Here is a 19,710-nt window from a genome sequence, read left to right as displayed (position 1 = left end):
CCGACGCGCGTGAGTGCCAACGAAAAAATGACTTCGAAGTGTTTACTCACACACTACAGTAAAAGCGCACCAGCTTATATAGCGATGAATTTCGACTGACCATAGTGGCACAAGTTACAAGTAGGTTTTCTTACACATATTTTACGTTTTCTATCAATACCACAACATGCGCACACCTGAATATATTGTTTCTGATGCTTAGACAAACATAAGTTTATCAATGGCCGCTAATAATGAAAGAAATAATTACTAGAGCTTATCAGGTTTTCACGAAGGCGAATACCCTCAAGCCATGCATACAATGCCCACGGCATTCCGAACACTTCGCCATCTCTCGATCACTGCCACACTTACTCTTTTTTCTTGAAGCCTCCGAGAATGCAAACACTTGCAGCGCATGAGCCATTTCGGAGGTCACGTTTTTTTATTCCTCTTCTTGTTACTTGGAGAGGGCGCAGCATGCAGACTAAACTTTGTCTCCATCGTGGTAGGTGTTCTGTGGTCACATCAACCTCGTTTAGTCGTTTCGTGTTGTTTTCTTATATTCTTTTTACGTGCGTATCACAAGTGTGACTGTTAGCAATGGATACAGTACACCACTAGCCCTTCAATGACAATGTTTTTGATGTGGTAACGGCTGTCCTAGTAGTGTGTACGTACAACACAATGCGGGTCTTGCGAGAGAAATAAGCGATGACCTCGCATCCGACCGTATTTTTTTATGAGCTATAACAGTGGCTGTTGGCGTCGCGGCAGCTCTAATACTCGAGTGTAGGAACTATTGCTGCCGTGCACAAATATACTATAACTTTATAGAATGTTGTGCCTACATACTTTTCTGCTTCAAATGCCTCTCGAGATTCGCCTCGCGTGTCAACTTGCAATCATAGTGCGTGCCACAATTTTGTTGTTAGCGCTGTGGCTGTGGTGGTTATTACTCTGGATTTAGAATACTCTTTCCACAAAGGTGAGTGAGCGTTAGTACTTACTTGCTGTGCACAGCTGTTACTAGAAGTGCATTTTATGTTGAGTTTCTCACGACAAAGGAGAATTATGGACGAGAAAGGCATACTGCACGCGTGCATATTTCCTTCCAACTTCTCAGTGCTGGCATGGACAATTCAAAACGATTGCGATTGAGAATTTGGTTTACCCTACAGAAGTAGTTGGTTCACTTTTCACAAAAGTTTAGTTATGATGATGTTTATAACGTTTCTGATGGTTGTAACCTAGTCTGGCGAATAAACTCTCGGTGAAACTTCGCAGCCTAATTCCCTTTGTGCTTTCACCTACCATGGTAGCATAGCCTTATTGTGTGTCGTGTGACTATGCTTGAGGACGCAGGTTTGACTTCCGGCCATGGCGGCCGTATTCGAATGGGGGTTAACTGCAAAGAACATCCATATGGCGGTAGTAGCACGTATAACTCTATCAATTGTATATGATCGTGCTTTCAGGCATGGACTGTAGAGTGGTATAAGAAACTAAAAATGCGTGGGCTTACCAAGTATGTCAACACAAAAAAGTCATTATTTTTAACACTCTTAGGTAACGGATGAGGCAAGGCTGCTTGGGAAGCAGAGCTCCTTGTATTCGTGACAAATTGGTAGTATGAAACAACACGAGACACACATGGAAGTGTGCGGAGCATCGTGCGAATGCCTGACGATAAAACAAGAGAGGCTTTTACTCTATCCTAATAAAACAAAACAAAACGTCACTCCTGCATTGCTTACAAAAATCTTAGGTAAAAGCAATCACTCGCGACTGACCGCCACCGCCCAGGCTTGGCATGCACATCCGCACGCGCAAGACTCCCGTGATTGAGAAGATACTTGAACGCTGAAGGAGGAACGTTGCTTTTTTGTCCTTGCCGTGAGAGGGCGCGACGGGTAAAGCGCCCGAAAGGAAAGAAGTCGCTACGCCAAAGAAGGAACGGAGCTCGTTTCTTCATTCTCGCTTTCCCCACCCTTTTTTTTAGAGTGGAATTCCTCTCTGTCCCGCTAGTTGAGCTCGCGCCAGTCCCTAGGTGCCGCGCTTTATTTCTTACAGTACATTGCTATGAATAAAAACACCCATATTTATATTTTCTGCTGGTCTCCAACAAGTTCTTCGCTGCAATAATTTCCTGCAACGCTGAATGTGCTGGGTGATGTGTCACGACGGGTGCTATAACGCCATAATATGGCAAAACTGCACATGCGTGTGCGTGTGGAGAGGACTCAAAGCATTGTTTTGTTCTAACCAAAACGCGCTGAAAATGGCCATGTAGGAAGTTGAACAGATTGAGCACGTGTATGTATAATTGAGGCTGTGGAAGAAGTAACCTGTTTTGGTATACAGCGCAAAATTAACGATGGTGACGAAAACATTTATTATATAGAAAAAAAGAAGAAGAGTCCGTACTGGACTCGAGATATTAGAGTGGCGCCCTGTCGCGTGTTACGTGAATTTGTGAACTTTGCTCTAAACCTAACTACAGCAGCCGCTGCTCCTATGCGTAGATCGTCTGCTTTGGGTGAAAACTTTTCCGAACGAACAACCTTGCGAGGGTCAACGTAACCCACAACGAATATTTTAGAGTGCAGTCATCAGTTTGTTTTAGTTGCAGTCCAATCTATGGGGCCAAGAAACCTTCCTGATGGCCGATATGCACGCCGATGCCGCCGACCGCATTGCTGGTTAGAAAGGGAAAATATGCGTGAGTGTTCTCACTCGTCATCTGCAGTTTTCGCCATGCGATACTAATGAGTTGGAGTGTATCAAAATTTCAACAAGCGTGCCTCTCTCCAGCATCTGCAAGCATGTAGATGCAGCTTGCGAAACGTTGCGGTATCTAATCGACGGCACATGTACGACCCAGGCCTCTTGGCTAAATCTGCACAGTCGATACGGCTTTAGTACTGGAAACACGTGCACTTGTGAACTCACCACTCAACGTCCCCGTGGCGGTAGGTTGCTGCGGGTGGGGTGAAGTACTGCATTTTGAGCCAGTTTGCTACGGCCGCCCATGAAAAAGACATACTTTTCACAACTTTTCTTGAAAGGAGAACACCCTTTTCCCTAAGGTATTTTTTCTGCAGTGCAGCGATATTGACAGTGAAGAGGAGATTATGTGGGAGGATCGCTGATATCTCCCACTCTAGCATTCGTGAAAGCCTTATGACATATTTACTGTAGAACATGTTCTACAGTAATACGGTACAGTACAGTAAATATAAACAGCTGCAGCTGTTTATATTGCTGCTTTGATAGTCAATCGACTGGTCATGGCATATAATAGAAATGCAAAGGAGCATAAAATTACCAATTTGGAAATAATCGTGCTCGGATTGAAGTTATGGGCGTGGCAGGGCGAGAGCCCGTGTTGTATCATAGTAAAATGAATCTCGAGTGGTAGGTGTTGGTGTGACTCGGGAAGGGAGCAAGTTCAGCCTTATGGCACCCCATGGCTGATGCAAATGACTGCATTTTGTCTCAGTAACGTTTGTTCAACGAGGGTGGCATCACCAAGAAGTTCCCATTAATGCCGCACAGGACCGTCACTCGGGTATCAGATTATAACAAATAACTATCGCTGATTGTACATACCGCGTACAAGGCCACAAATGTTATGTGACGTCCTTTAGTGAATATACACCAAGCAGCCACAGCAGGTTTCACCTATGTATTCAAAGTAAGCAGTGTGCTATGCGCGCGCTTGTCTTGACCAGTAAACTACGCGTATATACTATGTACGTTCGCCAAACAATTAAAGCTGTATTCTCTGACGTCCAGCGCCGCTCAGCTGCGCTCACAAAGCACGCCTACGAGAGGAAAATCGGAGGCAACCTCGTCGGCTTCCTGTCGAGGGGCCTTCGCATTAGCTTTTGGAACGGCAGCTCACCTGGTTTAAGTCCCCTATGCCTACAGCCTGCGTGCAATAAATAGCTGTAGTACTAGCGAGGCGCTGAAACACGACGATAGTTATAGCGTGAGAACAAAACGATGACACAGAGACAAGAAGGACGCGAAACAGTGTCGTCGTTTTGTTCTCGCGCTATAACTATCGTCATGCCATACCAACTAGCCCAAGCTGCCACACTGCTGAAACACGGTTGCGAGCTTACCGAAGTTTGGAGCGTATGTCAGGTATAGGAAAAGTCCCTATCAACGTGGTGTTTGTGCACACAGTCGATAAAGACGTGGCCCGCTTTCCCTTTCTTAGTTTCACTGTCCACTTCTTCCCCAGCTTCAAGTCCTTAGAATAGTTGTGAAAACTTGTGACCTTTTCAAGAGTGGGTGATTATAAAGAGTCACAGAGCAGTATTACACCATTGCACAGCACTCGTAACGGAGACAAGCGGCCGCAGTTTTAAGAAGGAAAGCGCTGTGCTTTTGAAATGAACGCTAAAGGTAGACACCCATAATTGCTAGAACCGCATGTGTAGCCATGACCTTGAACTGCTACGCGACAATTGAACTGCTACTTTGCCGAGCCTCACCACGATTGTGGTTTATATGTGGCGCTGCGCTTTGAAAACTCATGAATTCGTGAACTGACATCATACAAGCATGGTTTACAACGCTGCGATCACTCGCACATTCGGACAATACCGGCACTGCTGTTTACAGCTGGGCGATCATCCGAGCCCACCGACAGTGCCCGACAGAGCTCGGGGCACAGTTACGAAGAATGCCTTGTCACACTCCTCTGCGGTACGGGTGAATAGCATGATTCGTGGAAGGGGAGGGATGCAGCAGTCCGCTCTATACGGTGCCTTGAAACGTTGTGAGGAAAGTGCCGCATCCTGACGGACAGCACCGGTATAGCGCGTAGTCTACATTTTATGCATTTTGGAAGTCGTTCACGCAGAAGAAGAAGAAGAAGAAGAAGAAGAAGAAGAAGAAGAAGAAGAAGAAGAAGAAAATGATGATGATGATGATGATGATGATCAAACTTTTTTATTAGCAGAAAGATCCTCCTCCCCATTCAGGTGCGAGAGGAGAAGGGAGGATCAAACCTAGGCGACGGTCATGGTCCCATGGGCCCTGGCGGCGTCTTTGGCCTGCCGTACCAAGCGGGCTTGTAATTAAAAGTGAGAGCTGAGGAGCGCGGTATTCCATATTTTGTCGTCTGGAAATTTGCCTCACATGGGGGCCTGCGGGTATGCCCATAAAGTATGCCTCAAGTCCGCCCTGTTCTGGCAAAATATACACTTGACCGAATGAAGTTCCGGCACGCAGCGGTTCATTGTTACCGGACTAGCAAACATATGTGTCTGGAGTAGGCGCCACGCCACCGTCAGTCCTTGGATCAATGACGAGTGTGCGGGAGGATAAATTTTCCTGCTAAGCCTGTCATCATCATCATAATCATCAGCCTGACTACGTTCACTGCAGGACAAAGGCCTCTCCCATGTTCCACCAGTTAACCCGGTCCTGCGCTTGCTGCTGCCAATTTATACATGCAAACTTCTTAATCCCATCTGTCCACCTAACCTTCTGTCTCCTCCTAACCCGCTTCCTTTCTCTGGTAATCCAGTTAGTTACCCTTAATGGGCTAAGCATGTAATACTGCGTAATACCTCTGTAAGTGGTCATCCGCTCAATTATCTCATCGTCCTCACCGCTCGACCAGTGCAATCCAGAGGCTCGGTCTGTAAGTCCTCGAGCTGTCTGATGTGCAGCCTCATTGCAGGGTGAGAAGGAGTGAGTGGGTGCCCGGACTATATATATTGTTCGTTGCTCTTTGTATCTAGCCAATATTCTTGAATCTGTTTGGTATATTCGCCCTCATGCAAAGTTTCACACAGCCGTCTGCGAGTCGCTAACAATTATTGAAGCCAAGGTGGATGGCCGTAGCAATAGCTGCTTCCTCCACCTCTTCTGCAAAGCTCGTTCCCAACAAGCCGCTGAACTTATGATTTCCCTTATGGTTCACTACTGCTATAGTCATGTTGTCACTTCCTTTGTATTTGGCCTCGTCTACGTATTGTCGTGATGTGAAGACAGAGGTCGTCTGTGAAGACGCTGAGAAAGCAGCAGCGGGTGTGTCTTTTTATTTACCACGCGCCAGAGAATTCCTCGTCTTCTTGTTGTTGCGTTCTGCATAAAAGCGCGCAGATGAGCGTATGCACTGTCGCTTCGTCTTTCTCGCGGGATGCACGTCACATTCGCCTTCCTCCAAAAATGGCATCGTCCCGATGCGCAGCCAAGGCACCCTACTTATAAAAACGCACTTATGCACCGGCATTCATAGGACCAACGAGAGTTAGCTGGGCAAGTAGGGTTTTATTTGACATGATGACATGCACGATCTCGGGTGATTTGGATCAGATTTGGGTGCACGTTAAAGAACCCCAGGTGGTCGAAATTTCCGGAGCCCTCCACTACGGCGTCTCTCATAATCATATGGTGGTTTTGAGACGTTAAACCCCACATATCAATCAATCAATTAACGATCTCGGGTGAGCGGTTTTGGTGACTGGAACTGCAATCGGCGTCGGGAATAACTTCATAGTTAATTTTCAATCGTCAGGTGACTCGATATGGGCCCAAGTATCGTGGTAATGGCTTCTCTGAAAGTCCTCGTTGACGTATAGGGATCCAGACCCATACCTTGTCGCCTGGTGTGTAGGTTACCAGTTTATGTCGTAAATCATACCGTTTCGCATCTTTGTGTTGCTGGTAAGCAATACGCACGCAGGCTAGCATCCTGGCTTCTTCGGCGCGCTGACCAAATTCTTCGGCGTCAGCATAAGTGTCGTCACACTCGTGCGGCAGCATAGCGCGCAACGTTGAAGGGACTTCGCGCCCGTTTAATAAACAAAACGGCGTCATTCCAGTAGTTTCCTGCTGGGCGGTACCATAGGCGAAGGTCACATTAGACAAGATTTCATCCCAAGTCTTCCGTTTTGCGTCGAAATACATGCAGAGCATGTCTGCGAGGGTCTTATTAGGCCGGTCTGTTAGTCCCTTCGTTTGTAGATGGTACGCCTTTGTTTTCCGGTGAACTGACCGCTGAGCCTGAGAACCGACTCCAAAAGTTCTGCCATGGGCGCGATTCCTCTATCCGTGATGAGAACTGTTGGAGCACCGTGCCGAAGGACGAGGTTTTCTATGAAGAAATAAGCCACTTCTGCTGCTGTGGCCCTCGGCATGGCTTTAATTTCTGCGCAGTGAGACAAGTAATCGGTGGAGACAATGATCCATCATTCCCCTGTGGTAGAAGTCGGGAATGGACCCAGGAAATTCATTCCAATTTAGGCGAATGGCTTTGCTGGTACTTGGACGAAATGTAATAAGCCTGCCGGCCTGCCGGGGTGTGCTTCGCGTCTTTGACAGTCGGGACAGATTTGGACGTCATGTTTTACAGCCGCAGGTAGGTTCAGCCAGTAATAACTGTTTTGCAAGCGAACGATCTTCGAGTGTAGCCGAGATGACCAGAGGTGGCTTCATGGCAGGCTTCCAGAATTTGTTTTCGTAGTGATGCAGGGATGACGAGCGAGTATGGGCTGCCGGTGGGAGAAAAGTTTTTCCGGTGTAGGACGTCATTCCTTAAACAAAAGGATGGCAGTCCTCTAACAAAAGTGTCGGCACGTCTTCACGTCGTCCTTTTAAAAAGTCGTAAAGTGGAAGCAGGTAAGGGTCACTGCGCTGCTCTTGTGAAATAGTGGCCGCGTTGATGACTCCCAAGTATGTAGCATCCATAGACTCGTCAATAATAACGGCAGGCTCGACAGTTGACCGTGAGAGACAGTCTGAATCGGTGTGATTCTTCACTGATTTATAAATTATGGTCATATATAACTCTTGAAGCCAAATCCTCAAACGTGCTAAACGGCCGCATGGGTCTTTCAAGTTAGTGAGCCAGCAAAGCGAGTGGTGATTGCTGACGGCCATGAATGAATGGCCGTACAAATACGGTGAATATTTGAGAAATGCCCAGACCCCGGCGAGGCACTCTTTCTCGGTAGTCGAGTAGTTTTCTTCCGCGCGAGAGAGATGATTGATTTGTGGGGTTTAACGTCCCAAAACCACTATATGATTATGAGAGACGCCGTAGTGGAGGGCTCCGGAAATTTTGACCACCTGGGGTTCTTTAACGTGCGCCCAAATCTGAGCACACGGGCCTACAACATTTCCGCCTCCATCGGAAATGCAGCCGCCGCAGCCTGGAATCGAACCCGCGACCTGCGGGTCAGCAGCCGAGTACCTTAGCCACTAGACCACCGCGGCGGGGCACCGCGCGAGAGAGAGAGCTCTGCTGGCATAGGTTATCAATTTCGCGGAGTTATCTTGCCATTCTATCAGTACGGTGCCCAGGCCCACCTTTCTTGCGTCGGTGTGAAGTGCTGTTGGCGCTTCCTGGTCAAAGTGAGCAAGAACCGGAGGTGTTTACAGGCGTTGGCGTAATCCGTTGAATGCAGGTTGTTTCTTTTTGCCCCAAAGAAAGGGGACATCCTCTCGTGTGAGCCGCGTCAAAGGCGCCGCAATAGACGCAAAGTTGGCGATGAATCCTTGGTAATAAGCGCAGAGGACTAAGAAGTGTCTCACTGCTTTTTTTGTCATGCGGTGCAGGAAACTTTGCAACAGCGTCGATTTTGCCCGGGTCAGGTCGAACCCCTTCGTGGCTGACCACGTGGCCTAAGAAGAAAAGTTCCTTAAACCAAATGGCAATTCTCTGGTTTTAAAGTCAGGCCAGCCAAACGCATAGCTTGGAGAACTGCGAATAATTGACTTAAGAGATCCTCGAATGTCCCTGAGAAGACAATAATGTCGTCTAGATAGACCAAGCATGTCTCCCACTTCAGTCCTATTATCACAGTGTTCATTAAACGCTGAAAAGTTGGAAAAGTGGCTGGCGCTGAGCATAATCCGAATGGAAGCACTTGAAGTTCATAAAGATCATCGGGCATCACGAAGGAAGTTTTCTCATGGTATCTGTCGTCGACCTCCTTTTGCCAATAGCCACTTCGAAGGTCAATTTGCCGTCACTAACTGTTCAACGCCCGTTTTCTGCTATCGTAACCACTACGCATGGCGTAGCCTCCCTTACGGAAACGCCATATATGGCCCATATATAAGTTATATCTGGCCATATATAAGCATATATGGCAGCATATGTAGCCACATATAGGCATATATGGCAGCATATGTGGCCACATATAAGCATATATGGCAGCATATGTGGCCAGATATAAGCATATATGGATGTATATCTGGCGGAGTCGGTTCATGTATGGGGTTATATACGGCCATATATGACGCGGTTGGCCCATATAAGGAGTCAAATCCGGCCAAATAAGGCACGGCCACACCATATATAACATATCAAGTGGGTCCTTATATGTGGAAGTGCTCTCTTATTTGGGATGATCAGTCAGTCAGTCAAGAACTTTAATATATGGTCCTGAGGAGTTTAAGCCACCAGGGTGCCCACGTGAGACATCCTAGCAGCCGCTACCGTAGGCGACGCCCGAGTCGGGGCGGGAACGTGGTGGCGTTCCGCCAGTTCTTGGGCCCTCTGGACTGCCTTAAGTTGGTTTCGGAGATTGGGGCTCCTGAGTGCCTCCTCCCAGTCGGACTCACTGGTGAGAGGTCCCTGAGGTAACGCGGGACATTGCCAGAGCATGTGCGCGAGTGAACAGTACACTTCTGTGCAATCTGGGCACTGTGAATTTATGTCTGAGTTATAATGGCTGAGTCGGCCCCGTGATGGGTACGATCTCGTTTGTAACATTCTAAAGGCTACTTCTTGCGCGCGTTCTAGTTTTGAATGGGGTAAAGGGTATCGGCTTCTGTTGTGTCGGTAGTGGGAGGTAATTTCATGGAAGGTGAGTAGTGGGTCATTAAACTGCACGTCTGGGCCCAGCTCTTCGGTGGCTGATTGATCGTCACGGCGGGTCAGTTCTCGTGCTCGATCATGAGCCATTTCGTTGAGGTTGGGTTGTTGTGGGTGAACGTCTTTGCCCATGTGGGCAGGGAACCAAGAGAGGTAGTGCGAGCCCGTATATTTCCGTGTTTGTAAAATGCGGGCTGCTTCTGGAGCGATGTTGCCGGTTTCGTAAGCCCGAATGGCGGCGCGAGAGTCTGTGAAGACATTAGTGAGTGAGGGGTCGGTCATTGCTAAAGCTATAGCAACTTGTTCGGCTATGGCGCTTGTTGATAGCCTAACCGAGGCGGCTGAGCGTAGGGCTCCGTCGCCATCTACTACCGCGAGTGCGAAAGAGGAGGAGTTACCGTATTGCGCTGCGTCGACGAATGCGGTAGAGTTGCGATTCGCGGCGGTACGGTTTAGGATCGCGCGAGCGCGGGCCAGCCGTCTGCCTTCATTGTGTTGTGGGTGGACATTTCGCGGAAATGGGGTTACCATGTAAGTAGCTCGGACAACTCTGGGGAGGGTTACTGCGCGTTCAAGGCAGGGGTGTGGGGACATGCCGGCCTCGCTTAGAAGTCGGCGGCCTGCCTTGGAGGAGGAGAGGCGGATCACTTGGGCCGTGGTCTGGGCCTCGATCACTTCATCGATGCCGTTGTGCATGCCTAGTTGGTCGAGACGGGAAGTGCTCGTGTTTTGAGGCAAACCAAGGACTTGTTTAATGCTTTTGCGCATGAGTGTGTTTAGTTTCGTCTTTTCTACCTTCGTCCAGTTGTGGGCAGAGGCGACGTAATTGATGTGACTCATTAGGAACGCGTGGTATATGCGCAGAAGGTTGGCCTCTCCAAGGCCTCGTCTACGACCCGAGACTCGCTGAATGAGTCGGAGCATGTTCTCTGTTTTTGCTGTGATATGTTTAATTGTTCTTGCATGACAGCCAGTGGCCTCGACGAGGAGGCCGAGAATGCGTATGGAGTCCACTCGGGGTATTCGCTGCCCATCTTTGGCGTGTAGCGCTATGGGTAGATCACCTAAGGGTGTTAAGTTACGAACGCCTTGGCGAGATTGCCGGTACAGTAGCAACTCTGATTTTGTGGGCGACAAACGAAGTCCAGTGTTTTTTAAGTAGGCTTCTGTGGTATCGAGAGCAGTTTGAAGGGCTTGCTCCAACTCCGCCAATGAGCCTCCTGGGCACCAGATGGTGATGTCATCTGCGTATATAGCATGGTTTATGTTTGGGATGTCGCGGAGTTTGTCAGATAGTCCCTTCATTACTATGTTAAAAAGGAGTGGAGAAATGACTGCCCCTTGTGGTGTCCCGTTGGAACCTAATGTGTAAGTATCGGATGTAAGTTGCGATAAATGCAGCTGAGCTGTTCGATTTTGCAGAAAAGAACGAATGTACGCCTGGAATCTTTTACCGAGACCAAGGCTGGCAATGGATTCCAGTATAAAGCGGTATGAACCACGTATATATTTAGCACCGTGATCACACTTTTATGCGAATTGTAATATATAACAATTTGTACACAAAGCTGACCTGCTTATTTTTCATAACAATAAGAGTATTAAATATGTATGTTGTTTCTGCCATGCAAAAAAACCGAAATTTCAGGTCAGCTTTGTGTTCGTGATAGTGAGGGCTGCCCTGTCCTAACGTAGATTTGCATATGCACAGATTCTTTCCTTTTTCGTCTTTCAGGAAGCCTTCTGCACGGTTGTGTATATTCCACATTATTTTTCAGTCCCATTCCATGAATATCTACTTTTTTGTTTGTTGTCCCATTGTGCATTGATTTTTTTCGACAGCTTGTTTTTGCTCTCTTCATTGATTTGCTTTTCTGTGGACAGTCTGTAATGTGTTGTTTATTATTGTTTTATTTTCGCGTGCGCCAGCGTGAAAAACCCTGTGGTTGTTCTTGGATACGTTAAAAATGATTGATTGATTATTGGTTGATTGAATATTATTATTATCATTATAAGTCCTTGCGAAATAAGATGAAAAGTTGGCTGAAACGCGTCTTCGTAGCCAGCGTACACGAAGCAGTGACTTCAGCTCCACGGAATGCCTGTCTCAAAGGTCCTCCACGTGCAGCTTTTTCGGCTCGCGGGAGCAAGTTGAAATCCATTGTTCGAAAAAACTCGCCTGACTGCATTGGTTGCAAGGGGTGCGCACAGTAAAAAAAATACAAAAAAGGGCGCCCATCGGATGGGTGGACAATTCGGAGAACGTAGTTCGAAGAAGCGTACGTGCGCCCTGCAGCCCTGCCGTGGCTTACACCAGTCTGTCCACACAGCAGGAAAGAGAGTGCCGCGGCCCATATCAAGTAACGACGAAGAAAATAGTTTGCACAAACATTCAGTCGCATGGTAATAACATTGCGTCAATAATTGTTAAAAAATGAAACGTTGTTCGCCAATAAGCTCAGGAAAATTTAGTTCTAGTGAAAATTGCGTAAACCATTGATCTCAAGGAGTAATGTAATGTTCATTGTGATGTGCTTGGCATGCACTGTATCCATCCGCGCCATTGTTGCTTTTTTGCTCGCCGGAGTCATGGGTGCCGTGCTGATAGAGTTTGTTAATTTTCATTCCTTCTGCTCTATATTTCGTGTTCAACTACTGCTTCAATTTACACAAGATAATCGCGCAGCTCTCAGGAATCTACTTCGCTGTACGTGGTGAAATTGTGGACGGACGTGGAAGTGTTTTTGTGTGCGTGTGCGTCTGTACGCTGCTGGATTGGCGATCGTCAACTTTTCGTGCGAGAAAAAATGGATACCTTTGCCTGCGGGCAAGCGTTCCTTCAAAACTTCTTCCTAAAGCAGTACGAATGGACGTGGTGGCTTTAAGGTGTGAATAGGTTATCAGGATTAACAGGCTCCTTGAAAGACAAGTCTCGGTTATATGTTAAGGTAAGTTCATCATTTTCATTACCTTCGCACGTTGTTCATAAATATTATGATAACTCAAAAACATACCACATTGCATGCTTGCTGAGTAAATAACTTTATGCTAATCGTGGTTGCGTCATTAGGCTGTTTTGTTTAAGCGATACGACAACACTTTCTTTTTTTTCACCCTATCCAGACAGTGCTCTATTTAATCAAAAAATCTACGCCAGGAAATTGTTGGTTTCGTGCCATTGTATTTTTTCATAAATGTATTGATGTAAATATACTTGTGTTGTATTTTTCTCATTTTAACGCTTGAGGAAAAACCAAGGATAAATTACAACTTGCGCACTTACAAATAAAAAAGAGTTGCATATCTCCAACTCCAAGGGTGTCATGAGATTTATGAGCCCACGTTTGAATTTGTCTTGCGTTTGAATTTATCTTTCTTCGTCTAAGTTCCACTTGTTTTTATATTTACGTGTGTTTTGATAAGGACACGCAGTTAAAATTTTGTTGCTAGTTTGATTCTTCAAAACAGGGTGCTATGTCACGGATCCAAATGGAAAAACTTAAGAATAGCCCGTAATTTTGTTTCCGCCATCTACAATCAGGGTGATATAAGTGTAAATTTGACTGGAATGCGTACATCAGAGGCGACATTATCGTTACTGATGTCGCGAAATCGCGTGGTTATCTTGAGGAACTGCGCATACCCGCATACATAGTTACACAAAATAATGCGATGTCACGTTTTAATCCGTGAGCACTGTAGATAGTTTTACGCAAGCCGACAAATAAACTGGTATGATGCATTAGGGCCTGCTACTGTGTGAAAAAATTGGGGGACCGTTAAGCTCCGTTTTTCACAGTTGAGCGTGATAGCAGTATCGATCCTGTTTCTTGTGCGTAATTCAATCACTTAGTGTGTACTCTTTATTGCATGATGCTACTTAAACAAATTTAATTCTGGAATAGTACTGTGTAATTGAGAAGGTTGAAAGTGTCTCAATGAAGGTTTTGCACATGGCTGCATTTTGTGTAAAAAAGGGGGTAACATAGTTTAAAGAACAAGAATAATTATGTAATTACCGAGTTGCGCGAAAAAATTGAAATACAAAAGGAAGACACCTAGACGCAGCACACACTGACAACTGAAACATTGTTGGAGAAAACAGACATACATATATATGCGGTTACGAGAACACGTGCGGTGAAAGAAAAGGATTAGATGAGCAGACAGATTGTATAAATGATGCGCTTCCAGGAAAGCTACCTCAGTAGCAAGCAACATAAGTGAGAGTTACGTGACACATGAATCCCCAGCTTTGTTTATGAAATACGCCTCTCCGATTTCCCGCGCTATACCGTGTCACTGAATCTAGCTTTAACTACCGTATTCCAAACAAGGGCACGCAGCCACACTCTCTACAATATGATGATTGGTTAGAGAATGGTTAATTCCTTTAGAGAAGCTTTGTGATCTACAATTATATAAATAAATTCTAAATAATACTTCCCACACGACAGCGCAGTGCCGTCCACCACACGATGTCCACACTGTGAAAGAAAATGATCAGATGTCTGCTCATCTAGTCATTTTTTTCCACCTCACGTGTTGTCGTAACCACATACATATGTCTGTTTTCTCCAATGAAGTTTCAGTTGTGTCCAGGTGTCTTCCTTACGCACTTCAAATTTTTTCGCGCAACTAAGTTAAGATGAAGTACCAACTCGCCCAGCAGAACGTGCTTCTCAATATAATGTGTGTAATTTGTTTTCGAACTTTATGCACCCACTACGCAGTCGTGAGGGAATACGTGCAGTAACCAGTGTACCTTTTGTAATGGTTGGCTGTCTTTAGACCGCAAAGTCACGTTGGTATAACGTGTTGTGATGCTTGATGACAATGCACGCTTGTATCATGCAATATAGCTGCGATAATAAATGTTGTGTTGTGAAACCTGTATGCAGGATACATGTATTTGTTAAGCATGACAGTTATTTTCCTTGCATTTACAACAAGAGGAAGTTATTCATGCTTTATTTTCAAGCAGATGCATAGCTGTGTGGTAGAGCACTTGCATGCCATGCAAATTGCCTGCATGATTTCGATCATCACTCAAACCCGAAAATTTACAATATTTGTTTTATTTGCATTCTCTCAATTTTCGATCATTGACAAGACGATTTTTCATGGGGAGCCACCGATGCCTACGCCATAATTTCTGCAGAATGAGCTCTTTACCACTGTTACGTTAATGATGCATTATTGGCAAAATGGAAAGCGTATTACGTTTACAAAGTACATTTTTAGTGTCCCGTTGGCAAGAAATATTGTTAAATGCCTCCGTTCCCACGCACACAGAGACCTATGGACACCAGTTTTAACAGTCGTTCTATAGGTCATTAGTCACAATACTTGTACATAACAAGCTTGCATACCAATCACTTTCGACCGAACTCCTTAAAAGTTGATTATCAACTCATTTAAGTTATTCAATGCACACGCAGTTCATACTGTCAATAGCAAGTCAATATTTCGTTTTGACTGACTATGGACGCTCCATTGACACGCGAGAAAAGTTTTAAACATAACACACTGTGAAAAATATCTTTAAGAAACTCAAATTTGGTTCTTTTATGCTATTTATTTTTGTCGAGTCGGAATCGATAAAGCGGAATATTTAGTTGCACTGTACTATTTCTCAGACCGTGTTGACCATAGGTTCAAGATAAGAATAATCGCATGCAAGACTGACGTACTTCAAAATGATTTTTACAAAAAAAATTACAAGATGAAACCAGCTGCCTTCTAGCATTGCCTCTACACTTCCAAATATTTCTTTTATTTCATGTTAGACTTGTTCCGATTTATATGTTAGAACATGTTCCGATTTATATATGAATTTCTCTTGCAGGTTGTGATTCAGGTGACCTTGATTATTTGTTTGGCTGACTATGTATGTTTTGTATTCTACTTTTCGTAAATGCTCCCCCAATGTAATGCCAATTGGTGCTGTGGGTAATGAAATAAATAGATAAATAAAAAAGTGTCGATAAGTAAGCAATAAATTTAAGCACAAAGAATGTATCTCTTCAGGAAAAGTGGACTAACAGTGACATGTGCCCACCACAAACTTTAAATATGATGCCAAGTTACATTCTAGCAAATAGTTGTTGAGAATAACTTGAGATATAATGAGGATAACTTAATTGAACAAGAATGTTCAGGGGGTATGTACTGCCTTTATTTTGGAGATGATAGTGACTGCATGCAGACCTTTCAACAAACAGGTATATTTCTAGCTGAAGAATGATTTGAGCAGCTATATTTTTTGCCGGTGACACAGGCTGAACTAATATAGATGAATCATTTGAATGGCTTTATATAAAAGTATCGATATAAGGCCATATATGAAAGCCTCCATATAAGACCTTATATGGATGCTTCTATATATAGCCATATATGGCCATATACAGCAACACCCATATATGGGGATATAAGGCCCATATATGGCTATATCAGGATTTGGACATATCAGGTTATATACGGCCCATATATGGGGATTCCATATATGGGCCAGATATGCCCAATTCCTGATGTAGCCATATATGGGTATTTTTATATAAGTCCATATATAGGATTTTTGTAAGGGCTGCGCAATAGATCGTTTGGCACTCAAGACTAGCCCCGGACCAGACGGAATTAGCGCGAAACTTCTAAAATTAACAAGTCCCTTCTCGTCATACTTTGTTTGATTTTTCAACAATCAATTGATTCAGGATTTATACCAGATGATTGGAAATCAGCGCTTGTGACCCCAATTTTTAAGTCTGGTGACAATACAGTTCCCAATAACTACAGGCCAATTTCACTAACATCAATCTGTTGTAAATTACTCGAACACATATTATTCACGCATATAATGAACCACCTTAATCTGAATAAACTACTCCTAAACAGCCAACATGGGTTTCGTAAAGATTTATCTTGCCAAACACAACTCTTTGAATTGGTAACTGACCTTCATCCTTCTCTAAACGTGTCCCGTCCTGTTGATGCAATTTTTGTTGATTTCTCGAAAGCCTTTGATCGCGTGCCACATAAACGTCTGTTCCTAAAAATTCGCCAACTCCAACTTGAACAAAACACAACACGATGGATAGAAGAATTTTTAACCAATCGTTTCCAGACAGTCAAGTTATACAATCATATTTCTAACCAAACACGTGTTTCATCTGGGGTCCCTCAAGGGTCAGTGTTAGGTCCTCTTTTATTCCTGATTTACATCAATGACATAGCATGCAGCCTAAAATCACCAACTCGCTTATTTGCGAATGATTGCGTAGTGTATAGAGAAATATCTAATCCAGACGATACAATTATCTTACAATCTGATCTTATTAGGCTAGAGGAATGGTGTAGCCGCTGGAAAATGGAAATAAATGTAGAAAAAACCAAACACATAATGTTTAGTCCTACCCCCGAGACAGTTCCCGCTAACTACAAAATAAATGATACTCCAATAGATTCAGTTCAATCGTTTAAATATTTAGGTGTGCTCTTTACGGCGAATTTAAAGTGGACGTGCCACATAGAATACATATCTACTAAAGCCCTTAAAAAACTCGGCCTTCTCAAAAGGCGCCTACATTTAGCCACCAAGAAAACCAGGTTTCATGCATATAATTGTCTTATCCGGCCCTCATTAGAATACGGTTCACTCATATGGCATCCTCAGGGCGCAAACCTAACTAACCTTTTGGAATCTGTCCAGAACAAGGCAACCCGGTTCATCACGTCCTCGTACTCATGTTACCAAAGCGTATCTTCTTTAAAGAATTCACTTCATCTTCCCTCACTTGCCATGCGCCGAAAGTTGGCTCGACTATCTTTTTTTCATTCGCTGCACCACAGTAGCACGCCGTTTTCCCAGCTTCATATCATTTCACCACCTCATATCTCCGCCCGGATAGGCCACACTTTCAAAGTTAAACCAATTTTCGCTAAAACAGAAAGATAAAAACTCTCCTTTAGTCCTTGCAATCGCAGAATGGAACGCGTTACCTGCTCACATCGCAGAACTGTCCGATTCATCATCTTTTCAACATGCACTCAAAACCTTTCTTGAAGTTCTTTGATGACGCATCAATCTTTATTTTGTTTTTTTCTATGTTTCTCTCTGTAATTTTTTCTTTTTCTTTTTTTGCACACTGTTGTTGAGTGTACTGATCGCGCTTTTTTGTCCTTGTTTACTGTTTTAAAGTGCATTTCGCGTGAACCCCTTTTTTTATTCAATGTAATCTATTGTTGTTTGGCGTTGTTTTTGGATGGCAATTTCAGTTTCTCAATGCAGTAGACATGTATACCATCTCCGCCTTCAATTACTTTCTGTACTGTACTTGTAATCATAACCCCACTCTATCCCCTCCTATGTATTGCCCATTCGGGCCTTTAGGGTATTTAATAAACAAATAAATAAATAAATAAATTGATGAAAAATAGCGTGCATGCTGCAGCCGATCAAGAGAGTCATCTATGCGTGGCAATGGGTAGACGTCTTTCTTTATGACTTGGTTCAACTTGATATAATTGATACAGAAACGCATGTCCCGCCGTGGTGGCCTAGTGGCTAATGTACTTGGCTGCTGACCAGTAGGTCGCAGGATTGAATCCCGGCTTTGCGGCTACATTTCCGTTGGAGGCGGAAATGCTGTAGGCCCGTGTGCTCAGATTTGAGTGCACGTTGAAGAACCCCAGTTATTCGAAATTTCCGGAGTTTATCACAACAGCGTCTCTCATAATCATATGGTGGTTTTGGGACGTTAAACCCCACAAATCAATCATCAATTGATAGGGATACACAAGCTGTCGTCTTCTTTTTAACCAATACCACGGTGGATGCCCAGGCACTTTTAGAAGGCTGTATTACGTCATCTTGGAGCATCTTCTGAACCTCCTTTTGGAACTTCTTGCGTTATTTTGGAGCCACACGGTATGGGTTTTGTCGAATTGGTCTCGCATTTTCTTCGATAATAATTCGGTGTCGGTTCAGTGGTGTTTGCTTGATTTTCGACGTGCACGAAAAACAATTTTTGAACTGGTGTATCAGCTTTAGTAGGCGCTGTTTATCCGAAGGAGACAGTGTAGAGCAAATGTTGACAGACAAAGCTGTCGAAGCTGGGACGGTCGCATCGTCCGGATGCAAAGCGAAGCAATCTCTGGCTCGGTCCACGTCGTCGTAGTAGGCAATTGCGGTGCTCTTCTGGATGTGACGACGCTCGTTGCTGAAGTTAGTGAGGAGCACTTCTGACCACCCATCAGTTACTGCCAGAACGCCTCTCGCTATCGAAACACCTTGCGTAAGCAATAGCGTGTCTATTCTCTCCGCTATCACCTCATTAGAGCATGATCGTTCACAGAACACCGACATAAGGCAGCAAGATCTCGGCAGGAGCATCACCAACATCAGCTACACGTAGACGTTGCAGTTGTTCTTCAGTGGTGGCGTCGACGTAAGGATGGGTGGAAAAGGTGACGATACGTTCTGGAATATTGATGACAGTACCCTACTCTCACAGAAAATCCATACCCAAAAGCAGCTCTTTACAACAGTCCGGTAAAATGACAAAACTGCGAACAAGCTCGAATCACCGATTACGAACTGAGTGGTGCAATTACCGGTAGGTGTCATTAGCAGTCCACCAGCACTTCTTATGCTCGGCCCACTCCGCAGCGTCTTCACCTTCTTAAGGCGGTCAGCGAGCTCTCGTTGCATAATAGACAAGTGAGTGCCAGTGTCAACCAGAGCTGTTGCGTAGTGTTTGTCTATAATAACGCTAAAGTCGGCACGTACAAATTCGTTGGCATTAGTACTCGTGGCTGTCGACGTCTTCGCTACCACCGTCGTTACGTCGTCTTTGTGTAGAGGCAAGGGGTTCTTTTTGGCGTTT

The sequence above is a fragment of the Rhipicephalus microplus genome, unplaced genomic scaffold (assembly GCF_043290135.1).
Source record: "Rhipicephalus microplus isolate Deutch F79 unplaced genomic scaffold, USDA_Rmic scaffold_12, whole genome shotgun sequence".
NCBI classification, from domain to species: Eukaryota; Metazoa; Arthropoda; class Arachnida; order Ixodida; family Ixodidae; genus Rhipicephalus; species Rhipicephalus microplus.
Note: the sequence above shows the minus strand (reverse complement) of the source record.